At 41.3% G+C, this 12,024-nt stretch overlaps 1 long non-coding RNA gene across 1 annotated transcript in view; it reads left to right on the top strand.

Annotated features, from left to right (window-relative positions):
* Positions 1-2,195: 2,195 nt before the first annotated feature.
* The window catches only part of LOC134227281 (uncharacterized), a 55,949-nt gene continuing 46,120 nt past the window's right edge, over positions 2,196-12,024 (top strand). The window contains exon 1 of the long non-coding RNA XR_009983644.1: positions 2,196-2,293. This is a non-coding gene — a long non-coding RNA (uncharacterized LOC134227281). The remainder of the gene's footprint in view (positions 2,294-12,024) is intronic.

The raw sequence follows: 12,024 nt of genomic DNA, 5'->3' as shown, positions 1-12,024 counted from the left end.
TGATAGTACGCCTCCTTGAGGACACCCTTCTACTGTTCTTACACTAATTGATGAGCTTCCAAGGATGGTTGATATTTTTTTATAACATCTCACCAATCCAATCAACAATACCTACATCGAAACCTCGTTTCAACATAGCATTCTTCATTGAACTGTGAGGTGTGTTATCGAATGCTCCTTCAATGTCAAGGAACGCTGCAAGTGAGATTTCTTTTGCTTCAAAAGATCTTTCCTACTTTGTAACTAGCTTGTGAAGCGCTGTTACTGAAGATTTGCCCTCCTGATATGCAAACTGATTTCCATTATTTTTAGTATAATGGACGATAAGCTAACTGGTCTGAAGGATTTTGGGCATGATTTATCTTTCTTATTGGTTTTTGGGGCAAATGCAACCCGCACTTCTCTCCATGCAATCGGTATATAGCCTAATACTTAGCTTGATCGGAGCATCTTAGTTAGTATGGGTGTTAAGATTGCTTTTCCCTTCTGCAGTAGTACAGGAAAGATTCCATCCCTACCTGGCGCTTTGAAGGGTTCAAAAGAATCAATCGCCCATTCAACTTTCTGTTCAGTAACTATATCATTGGCCAGAGCGCCAGCATTGCTCCTGGTGTAATTCATCCCAGTGACTTTATTCGTTTGTTGAATATCTCTCCTGGCTTTATTTATACTAGTTTGCATAACAGATGCATTTTGTATATTTTAAATTCTCCCAGCAATTCCTACAGAAACTTTTACAGAATTTCCTTCCGAAAGTCTCCTAACTTTTTCCCAGTACTTCCACCCAAATTTCGCTCCTGAAAATTCTTCCGACAATTCTCCTACCTTATCTCCTTCGAGTTCCTCCAGACGTTTCCGCGGCAATTACTTCAAGAACCCTTCTCTAAATCCCTCAATAGATTCCCCAAGAAATTTCCCGGAAAATTGCTTCAAAAGTATATTTTAAAATTCCCCCGGGAATTCCTTAAGGTACACACTCAGTTCAGCTCAGAATTTTTTTATTCTTTTGCCCAGATCCGCACAGCCGAGCGCTCGGTTCGTAACTTTCTGCTGATATCTCAGCTAAACATGTAATTTGTTTACTGCAGCACTCAAAAAATCCCAGTAATCATACCTCCATTTAACTGATATTTCAGCAAACGAACTTAAACCGAGATTCGCACAGCCGAAATCGGTGAAAAAATTTAAGTGTGTATACTGCAAACAAAAAAGCGCTATCAACAGAAGAACATGAAAGCTATTGATTGCTGCATTCAAATTAATTCATGAAAAAAATGTTACTTAGGTCCTTTTGAAAAGTTAAGCGAGAAATCTTCCAGGAACTGTTTCGGTGTATTTCTCCAGACGAAATTCACGATGGAATTTTCGTGGAAATATGTTTTCGAAGTAGTTCTTAAAAGGTACCATGCAACAAGTCCTGAAGGATTTCTTGAACAAGTTCCAGAAGAAATTCGTAAAGGAATTTCTGGTTGAAATCCTTATAGAAATTTTAGGATAAATTTATGTGGGAATTTTCAATAAAATTTCTGATTAATTTCCCAATGGATGAATTCCTGGAGAAATTTCCATAAAAAAATCATAATTTCTGAAGAAATAACAAAAAAATTACAAGAAGTTGAAGTATTTTCAAATGGAATTATAAGAAAGAAGAAAAAACCTTTTTTTGGTTCCAAAACATATAATTTGAAATACTTAATGAAATTCTGAAATAATTTAAGATTAAAACACCAAAGACACCCAAAAACATCGATAACACATCTGTCAAAAAAATACAATGTTTTCCAAAAGTAATTTAGTTGTGGGAGCAGCGTTATTACAAAATTATTCAATTACCATTTTCAATTTAATTTCAGTTCAATTCGGGAAACAAGACACAGCCTTAGAAAAAAATGTATATGTTTGCCCAAGCATAATGGTATAACAAAATCAGCTCAATGCTGTTAACAGTTGAGGGTAGATCGCCATCCAATTATTTCTGCATACTTGGAAATACATAAATGTAATAAATATGTCTCTTTTGCATTCGTATATCATGAGGCTAACACGATGATACTTTTATTTCCAACCGGAAAATTTTCTAGACCGGTTCAGGAATCGAACCCAGTCACCCTCAGCATGGTCTCGCTTTGTAGAAGCGCATCTTACCACTCGGCCAAGGAAGGTCCCAAATTTGTATATGCCAAAGTTGTATACTGATTCAGCAATGTTTTAATACAGAACAGTCTGCCATTCGCTGGTTGGATGATGGCTAATGGGCAACGATATCAGACGGAAAAGTTCCAGGTTAATGATGGTAAGTGAGCATTCCGATTTGTGATGAAAATTGTAGAAAAAGTTGTTCTATCGAGTTGGTCTTGGAGCTAGATGCAACTGGATACAAATGATTTTAATTTTGCCATCTCCGTACGCTGTCATATATGAATCTGTGAATAATTGAGGGACTGTGTAGAAGACGTGATATTAACTTCGTAAAACAGTTTGATTCATATTGGTTGAATTTGTGATTGCCTTTTATTCCTACTACAATTCGCCGTAGTGAGCTATCAACATTTTTCAATATAAATGAAAATGATCTCACTGTTGATTATTCTAATTCTGACAATTTTGTTTGGCACTTTGAAATGTCAAAAAGTATTCGGCACGCTTTAAATATTTCGTACACATAACCAACTAATTTGCTTCAGTAAATCAAACCAAATTAGAAAAATACTCCGGCAAATACATATCATTATCCGCCTCGTAATAAATTTATCTCGTCACCATGCATCAGTTCTAGCGCATGGAAACTGCTTCGACCGAGCAAATTATACTGACACCCGCCGCAACGGCTAACCAGAAAGAGTTCGGAATACCCTCCCCGTTTTCACCGATATTGGCCGGCATCGCAGCTCCAACTAACCACGTTTAGCCTATCCAAATATTTTGACGATACACTGGGCGATATTTATTTCGTGTTTGTTTGTCTGCGGTGCGTAAGCCGTAAATTATGAAAATTGGTTCATCGGACCAAACTGGGGATGGACCAGTTTCTCGTTCCCTGTGGGTCAATTTAGTGCTGGCTCACTGTTTGGAAATTTATGATTTTAATTACTTGCCTTTTACAACCTATCCCTGGGGTGTGATCTTCGCGTTTTGATTAGATCGTAAATTCTAAAAGGGGCGCATCGAACTCATCGTGTCCTATGCGCGATCCGTGCGTGGCAATAAAAGCTGGAACTGTATCCGCGATCGGAGTGACAAGCGTGTTTACAACTGTGCAATCGGGCGCTGCTGGAAATCAATCCTTCTCCCAAGGATTTCGTTTTCTCCGGAGTTGGGGATGCCAGATTTGAGGGCATATTTTTCTTTCGCCTGGAATGCTCAATCCATATTCCTTTTTTAATAATGCTTTACACTAAAACGACATATAAATACAAAACTCACTGCACGCGAAATACGTTCACGTTGAAAATGTGCAGAAAAGCAGCTGGCATCTCTGGGTGTGGCATTCACTTTAACACTTTTTCCGCCAAAACGGATTCTAGTTTTCTCACCTGTTTGTTAGCGCGTGGTCGACATTGATAGCATCCGACTGATGTTCGTTGCGCACCAGCAGCAGCCAGAAGTGGCGACGCATCTCATTTATGCATAGAATGTGGCGCAGTAAAACTATGGCACGGAGAGCGTTCCTCATGGGCCGCGAACCCCTTTTCCGTGGTAGCAGCGCGTCGCGTCGGGGTGTCGTAAAAAGAAAGAAGCCCGTCAAAGCGCCTGCAATCGCGTTGTCGCTGTTGTTGCTCTCACGGGACCTTGATGAGATGGGATTAATTAGTGGATTTTAATTGCATGCTTTTAACTTTTAACGATACAAGCATTTTATGGGTATCGGGTTTTCTCGCTCTAGCTGGCTAACAATCCGTCCGACGCAACGATCTCGCACAGAATGGGAGCTCGAGGAATCATGAGAGCGCGGTAATCGTATTAGTTATCAACACTGATAAAGTTTTGAGCGCTGATTGATCCATTTTGGTGTTAATGAAAAGTGGCGCTATACGAAAATGTTTATTGGATTTTTTGATAACACTTTCCAGCGATGATTGCTTAATCTCAGGTAGAATTGAAATATATTATTTAAATGTTATGGTTCATTCATTCAAAATTGGTACCCGAACAAAGTTTCAAATAAAATTGAAATCAAGATTTGCTGCCATGATGTCAATCATTTGATTTCTCCAGTTGATCTTGTTTTGTATGCAGAAATAAGAGTATATTTTTGAACTGTGGAATCATACTGAGAACAAATTTTGCTGTCAATGAAATCAGCATGATTTTTTAGTTTGAAATGAGATTCTTAATTTGACATAAAAATGAGTATTCGATTAGATTGTGCTTATAAGCTTATAAGCATTCACATCATTGACAGCAGTGAAGCCTTCAGATCTATACCCTAACCAAAAATCTGCACCCAAAACAAAAAGTTGTGAGATTTTTTCCAATAAAGCGTTTTGTATCAAATCTCGCATGCAAACCGCTCAGAGAATGTTATATTTGTTTATCGGTTTATTTGGTTTCGATCAATACATCTAAACCAGTGGTCCCCAGCATGCTTACTATCTAGGGCCGCATAGCAATTTTGAACTATTGAAGCGGGCCGCAGTACATTTGCATGATTTGTTTTTCATTTCATGAAAAAATGTTCAGCTTGATCTGAATGATTTTTAACCCTCTCCCGCCCATGGTATCTGTAGAGCACCATAAAATTTTGCACCTTCTATCCTTCGTCGAATTGTTTCAACAACAAAAAGCAATATTTGGCACATCTTTATGGTTCCATTAGACTGCAAATATAATCAATTTTGGGTACTAATAACTAAACTATTGAAAACAATCAATTAACTATTGATTTACAATCAAAAGCTTTTTATTTGTTTTCCACTAATTTTAGCTATGCCAAATAACTTTTGTTCTAGCATTTTTTTCAAAGATGATTCCTTCTTATTAAAATCTTTGGAAAAAGTCGTGGGCGGGAAAGGGTTAATATTTATTTCACATTTCAATAAAATTTGTTGCGATGAATCTTCTTTATATAACTTACTTGTAAAAATATTTCATTCTACAGGTTTTATCACCGTAGCTGACTTTCAGTTGATACTAAACAGATACTTTTGTGGTGGCGGAGTTGACACGAGAAAAATGTTTTCGAAACAACATGGTTTTAGCATAATTTGCAGAACACATCTTAATCTATTTTCCCTAATGATATGTCGCCCGACTCTAAGATTCTGAATTTTTGTTGAAGGATTGTTGTTAACTACACCTAAAAGTAACTATTCCTTAACCTCATTCTATCGGATCTAGGCCTTTAAATATGCAAAATTTACCATTCGGGTGTCGTGTTGATATTTGCATGCCAAGCGAAGTTGTTTGCTGCTGGCCTACGTAGCATCTATGAAGTTTTTTAGTTTATGGATCCTGTACACCTCCGGTGGTGCAAAGGGCCGACTTGAAAGATCTCCATCCTGAGCGATGCCCGGCTATCGCTTTAACCTGTTGCCAGGTTAGATTTCGGTCGACTTCTTTTATTTCTTTATTGAGGCTTCGCCGCTATGAGCCTCTGGGTCTGCCTCTGCTGCAATGTCCCGCTGGGTTCTATGCTTGTTTACAGATTTCGTTTCCGCCCCTACGAGGAGCGTGGCCGACCCAGCCCCACTTCTGATCCCGAATTTCTGTCGCTATCGGCCTCTGGTGACAACGACGATGGAGCTCGTTGTTTGCGATCCAGTTGTGAGGCCACCAGGCCCGAATTATATACCGCAGGCATCTGTTAATGAACACCTGCAGCCGTTGAGTGTTCTCCACTGATACACACCATGTTTCGCTAGCGTATAACAGCACAGATTTCACGTTAGAGTTGAAAATTCGTATTTTGGTGCGTTCACTTATCTGCCTGTTTTTCCAGATATTTCTTAAACTCGCAAAGGCAGCCCTTGCTTTCTTGATCCGTGCGCCTATGTCGATCTTGGTACCGCCGTCTGACGCCATTTGGCTACCAAGATATTGGAAGCTTTCAACATTCTCCACTGGTTGCATGGCTACTGTGAAACTGGAAGGAGTCACCGTGTTTACATCCAACGATTTGGTTTTGTTGACGTTGATGACTAAACCTGCCGAGGAGGAGCGATCGGCAAGGTCGTTGAGCTTACTCTGCATATCAGAGCGCCGTTGCGCGAGTAGTGCAACGTTATCCGCCAATTCGAAGTCGTTTAGGTGCTCCATGGTTATAGGCTGCCATAACAGCCCGCGGTTTGGTTCACGGTCAATCGCATCTACCAGAATCTCATCGATTACGATGAGGAACAGTAACAGTGATAGAAAACATCCTTGCCTCACACCAGCTACGACCCAGATAGGGTCGGACAGGACCCCATTGTGCAGCACTCTACACGAAAAGGCCTCGTACTGTGCTTCGATGAGGCCGATGATTTTCTCAGGAACCCCTGTGCGTCTCAGGGCGCCCCACATATTCGCGTGATTGAGACGGTCGAAAGCTGTGTCGTAGTCAATGAATACCAAGTAAAGGGACTCTTGGAATTCGTTGACCTGCTCCAAAATGATGCGGAGCGTGACAATATGGTCCACACAGGATCTTCCGGCACGGAATCCGGCTTGCTGCCGCCGGGGAGTCGCATCGATCTTCTCCTGAATCCGGGCTAGGATAATTTTGCACAGAACTTTGAGAACGGTACACAGCAACATAATGCCTCGCCAGTTATCGCATACAGTCAGGTCACCCTTTTGCGGCACCTTCACTAAGATACCTTGCATCCAGTCGACCGGGAAAGTTGCGGTGTCCCAGATATTACGAAATAAACGATGCAGTAGTTGAGCGGATGTCATGGGGTCAGCTTTGAGCATCTCGGCTGATATGCGGTCGACCCCTGGGGCTTTATTCGATTTCATGCTTTGGATGGCTGTTTGAATCTCTAGCAGTGATGGAGCTTCGGTATTGACACGTGTTATACGTCGGATCCTAGGCAGATCATGCCGAGGTGGTGATGGCCTGGTCGGCACTGGAAAACTTATTCGAAGTGCTCGAACCAGCGTTTCAGCTGGTCAGTTGGGTCGGTCAATAACTGATCATTCGCGTCTTTCACAGGCATCGTTGCATTCATCTTCGCCCCGCTTAAGCGTCGTGAGATATCATAGAGGAGGCGAATGTCCCCGGTTGCGGCGGCTCTCTCTCCTTCGTCGGCCAGAGAGTCTGCCCACGCTCGCTTGTCCCGTCGACATGAGCGTTTTACTTCCTTCTCAAGAGCCGTGTATCGTTGACGGGCTAAGACTTTGGCTCCTCTGGGTTTCGATCGCTCTATCGCGGCTTTGGCTTCTCTTCGCTCCTCTAGCTTCCTCCAGGTCTCATCGGTGATCCATTGTTTTCTCTGGGTGCGTAGTTCATTCAGATTGTTCTCGCTGGTGGCGATGAAGGCATTCTTGATGGCGGTCCATTGGTCTTCCACGCTGCCACCTTCCGGAATATCTGCAGCACGCGTCTCCAGTTCTTCAACGAAGGACCGTTTCACCGTGGCATCTTCCAGTCGGCGTGTGTTGAATCGTCGTCCAACTCTTTTCTCCTGCCGACGAATCCGCGCAATGCGCAGGCGTATTTCGCCGATGAGGAGGTGATGATCAGACGCGATATCGGCACTACGTTTATTCCGTACATCAAGAAGGCTCCGTTTCCATTTTCGGCTGATGCAGATGTGGTCGATTTGATTTTCTGTAAAGCCGTCACGGAGACCCACGTGACCTTGTGACCCGGTCGATGAGGGAAGAGCGATCCCCGATCACCATGTCGTTATTATCACAAAATTCTGCGAACAGCTTCGCTCATTTCTCCGAGACCATGGCGTCCCATAATGCGCTCATGGTTCGAGTTGTCGGATCCGATCTTTGCATTGAAATCGCCCAAACAGATCTTGATATTACCCTTCGGAATTCTATCTACGACGGCATTGAGTTGACTGTAGAAGTTCTCTTTGTCTTGCAGATCGGCAGCATCGGTTGGCGCATAACATTGGATTATAGTAAGGTTTCGGACCCGAACCTTACTTCGAACATCTATGAAGTGATGAATTTAATTAATCATGATGGTGCTTAAACATCGTAATGATGTGAACTAGATTGATTAGTATAACAAAAACCCAGATTAACCCACCTAGCGGTGATGGCGCCTTTCTCGCGTAAAAAGGTAATAAATGTAGCCTTTACGCTTACACCTCGATGATGTACAAGAAAGGCAAAACAGTTACACCGTCTAATGTTATGATATAAAATTTACACTAGTAGACGACAGATGGCGCTGCCAAAGGTTCTCGAATTTCCTATGTTCGAATTTTGACTTTCGGACAATTTAGTACTATGTACATAGTACTATGAAACTGAACGAAGAGCATACTTACGCCTAAATGCGTGCAACACGAGCATCTTTATAGTACGATGAAACTCTTAATGGGAAGCCACGGATAAAATATTCATAGATGCAAGGCATTTTTCATAACTCATTATTGTTCTATGTGACTATGTCTCATCACTATTTTAATATTATCTATTTTTTGCAATTTGCAATTATTATGAAATTCAATAGTGATCAACAGCGTTTTAGTCTCTGTCGGATGCAACTTGTTGCAAGAAAATCGATTAAGAGTTTCTATGTGAAAATTTGGCTAATGTTTTTTATGGCATTTTGTGCACACACACACGCACACACATACACACACACACACGCACACACGGACAGACAGACATTTGTTCAGCTCATCGAGCTGAGTCGAATGGTATATAACACTTTGGGTCTCCTGGACTTCTATCAAAAGTTCGATTTTGGAGTGATATGATAGCCTTTCGGTACAACTTAGTTGTACGAGAAAGGCAAAAACTGAGCATGATGAAACGGTTGTGTGTCATCTAATTCTTATCAATGGGCCACATGTAGTGTATATTCTAAAATCCTTCGCCTTCCCCTATTAGGTACCCGGTCACGAGAAAATAAGAACTGGTTAGGGGAAGAGGACCAAAAAGCGCCTCCACGGACTATCCATACTAGAATGCTGATTCGCCGACGCGTGGCCCTTTGTTCCCTTCAGCCGCCGGCTGAAAGGCGTTTTGCGTCATGAGTTTTCCGGCAACAAAATATCACCACTTTTTTTTTTTTTTGAGTTCAGTGCATGATCTCTCTTGTTTCGGACAGCAGAACGATCGCGCGGTCGGCCGAATTATTGTGTTCTGCATTGCGCGGCCGGTAATAAAAATAATTAGTTCAGTGCGTGATCTCTCATGTTTCGGACAGCAGAACGATCGCGCGGTCGGCCGAATTATTGTGTTCTGCATTGCGCGGCCGGTAATAAAAATAATCAGTTCAGTGCATGATCTCTCATGTTTCGGACAGCAGAACGATCGCGTGGTCGGACGAAATATTGTGTTCTGCATTGCGCGGCCGGTAATAAAATTAATCAGTTCAGTGCGTGGTCTCTCTTGTTTCGAAGCGGGCTTGGTAGTCATATGGCTACTGCTTCTGCCTCATACGCAGGAGGTCGTGAATTCAATCCCAGGTCCGTTCCATTCTCCTACTTTGTATCTTTCTCTTTATTTCTCATGTTCTAGCAATCGCTAGAACTGGAAATGGACTTCCATACCGTTTCCATTACTATTCCTATACCTTCAATTTGAGTATTCTAACAGTAATCTGCTAAAATTGGAAATGAACTTATAGAGCTCGTTTCCTACATCCAATTAGAAATTCCATCAGCTACCTTCTCCTATCTATCACATTGGCAGCTCGTTAACCAAGACGGACCTCTGCCTCTCCAACCTAACCCAGAAATTCCAACAAATTCCGCATGAACTCGTGGCAAGTGCAGAGGTATATTCGGCTTGCAGTGGGCGAGTGATTGCATCATCATTTCCTCCCCTTCCCTACATTGACTTGCATTCTGACGTGGCAGGCGCCAGTATGACCTAACAAATGAGATCACCAGTACTTGTACATTGAAGATGTGTGCTAGTCCCAAGCAAACATCTGTTGGTTCCCTGTGCAAGAACAGCTGATCTGGTCATAATGGAGTAGCAACTACGAGCAGTCAATCAAGCTCAAGCTCAAGCTCAACAAAATATCACCACTTTTTTGAAATGTGAATATTATCAATATGATTGAGATTTTTGACAATTTTTGAATGGCATCAACTAGCTATCTTGTTTAACTGATGCATAACGTAAAAATACCCATGAATAGCGTTACAAATAAGACAATAGAGCAGTGTTTGCTTAGCTAGGGCATATTGCCCCCCCTTCCCCTATGTGTTGTGTGTATACTGAATCTAGTTTTACACTCCCAGCGAGGAGTGGAATGCTGCATACCTCGACAACTTTTTCTGCTTTACAAAAAAAGTCGATCAAAGACGGTTGTTGAACCTACACCCTCCACGCTTGGCGCTTGTCAACTGACGCGCTAACCATCTGGACTATATACCAGATGAAGGAAGATGCGACCAAAGGCAATCATAATCAACGTTTCATGCCAAGTGGATGTGAGAATCATCATTAGAGTGGGGCGCAGTTGTATGGAAAAACGCAAACATCATTCAATCAAGTGAGATCAAGGTTTTTCTGAATCGTTCTGGGACCCCAATCACCTGTGCCAAATATGAGCTCGATTAGTTGCGTCCTCGCTTTCCGCATCGCGTTTTAATTTTATATGGAAATTAGTATGGGAAAACGTACTTTTTTACATTTTTGCTCTTAGCGGCTTTAATTTATCGTCAATCACGTGACTCAATATGTTAGCTTATAGTCTGAAAGATGCCGAAAGACTTTGCCGAAGAAGGTACGTAGCTATAAAGCCTACAAAAAATGTTATTACGCTTCGAAAATTGATTGTTCAAACCATATGCAAGAAATCAATGTTTCTGCCAGCACTACCAGACAACCTGTAATTGTCAGAGGGCAAAACCCATTTTCCTTCTAGTCGGAATTTTTACTTTGTGAAATCATTTCGAATATCTCCCATTAGCTTCAAAGTCCTATAAAATCAATAATTTCGAAATAACACGCAGTTAAATTATTGGTCCACGTAGTTCGGCAGTGCTGGCAGAATAAATGATTTTTTGCATATGGTTTGAACACTAAATCTTCGAAGCGTTATAACTTTTTTCGTGAACGTTCCAGCAACGTACCTTCTTCGGCAAAGTTATTCGGAATCCTTTGGGTTATACTTTAAAGCAATGTGCCACTTGGTTTACGATGAACTGAAACCTCTAGAAGTAAAAATGCAAAAATATGCGTTCTCCCATACTAATTTCCATACAAACTTCAAACGCGATGCGGAAAGCGAGGAAGTAACCAATCGAGCCCAAATTCTGCACAGTTATTTAGGACCCAGAATGGCTTCGAGTAGAATTAGCATCATACATACTTGTGTCCTTTTCCGTCGTCAAGCTAAATGGAATCGGGAAGTTTGTGCCATCCAGACCAGAGTGTAAAATAATTGAAATTTTTTGGTGAAGTCCACCTTTCTTCAATTGTCAGTTCAGTTCCAGACACATTCATAGTCGGCTCTGGACAGTCAATATTCAGTTGAATATTAGTCATTGAATATTTATGCACATTTTACAAATTGATAAATTATCTGAAATCTAAACACGTTTCAAATGAGTAAAGTGATTTATCACTCAGGACTGAATCCGATTTTCATCCGCGAGGCACTTTCAACGGTAAACATCAACATAAACAATGCTAATAATGTTTTTTCTGCACATAGTAAACACACTCAGTGACAGTCGAATGAATGAGTTGGGGGAGTAGTCGTCTGACTATGTCATTCTATGTTTTGAATATTCATGCGATGTTTGTCAAAATTCGGACTGAAGTTGCTTCATGAAGATGAATGTTTTATGCTCTGATCCAGACTACGAGTTATATCACTTAATATAGAGTAGCTTGACATCAAAGTTCACAAATCTAATTTTCACTGTAAATAATGCATATGACGTCTCA

This window comes from Armigeres subalbatus, chromosome 3 (assembly GCF_024139115.2).
Source record: "Armigeres subalbatus isolate Guangzhou_Male chromosome 3, GZ_Asu_2, whole genome shotgun sequence".
NCBI classification, from domain to species: domain Eukaryota; kingdom Metazoa; phylum Arthropoda; class Insecta; order Diptera; family Culicidae; genus Armigeres; species Armigeres subalbatus.
Note: the sequence above shows the minus strand (reverse complement) of the source record. Positions and strands in the feature narration are given on the sequence as shown.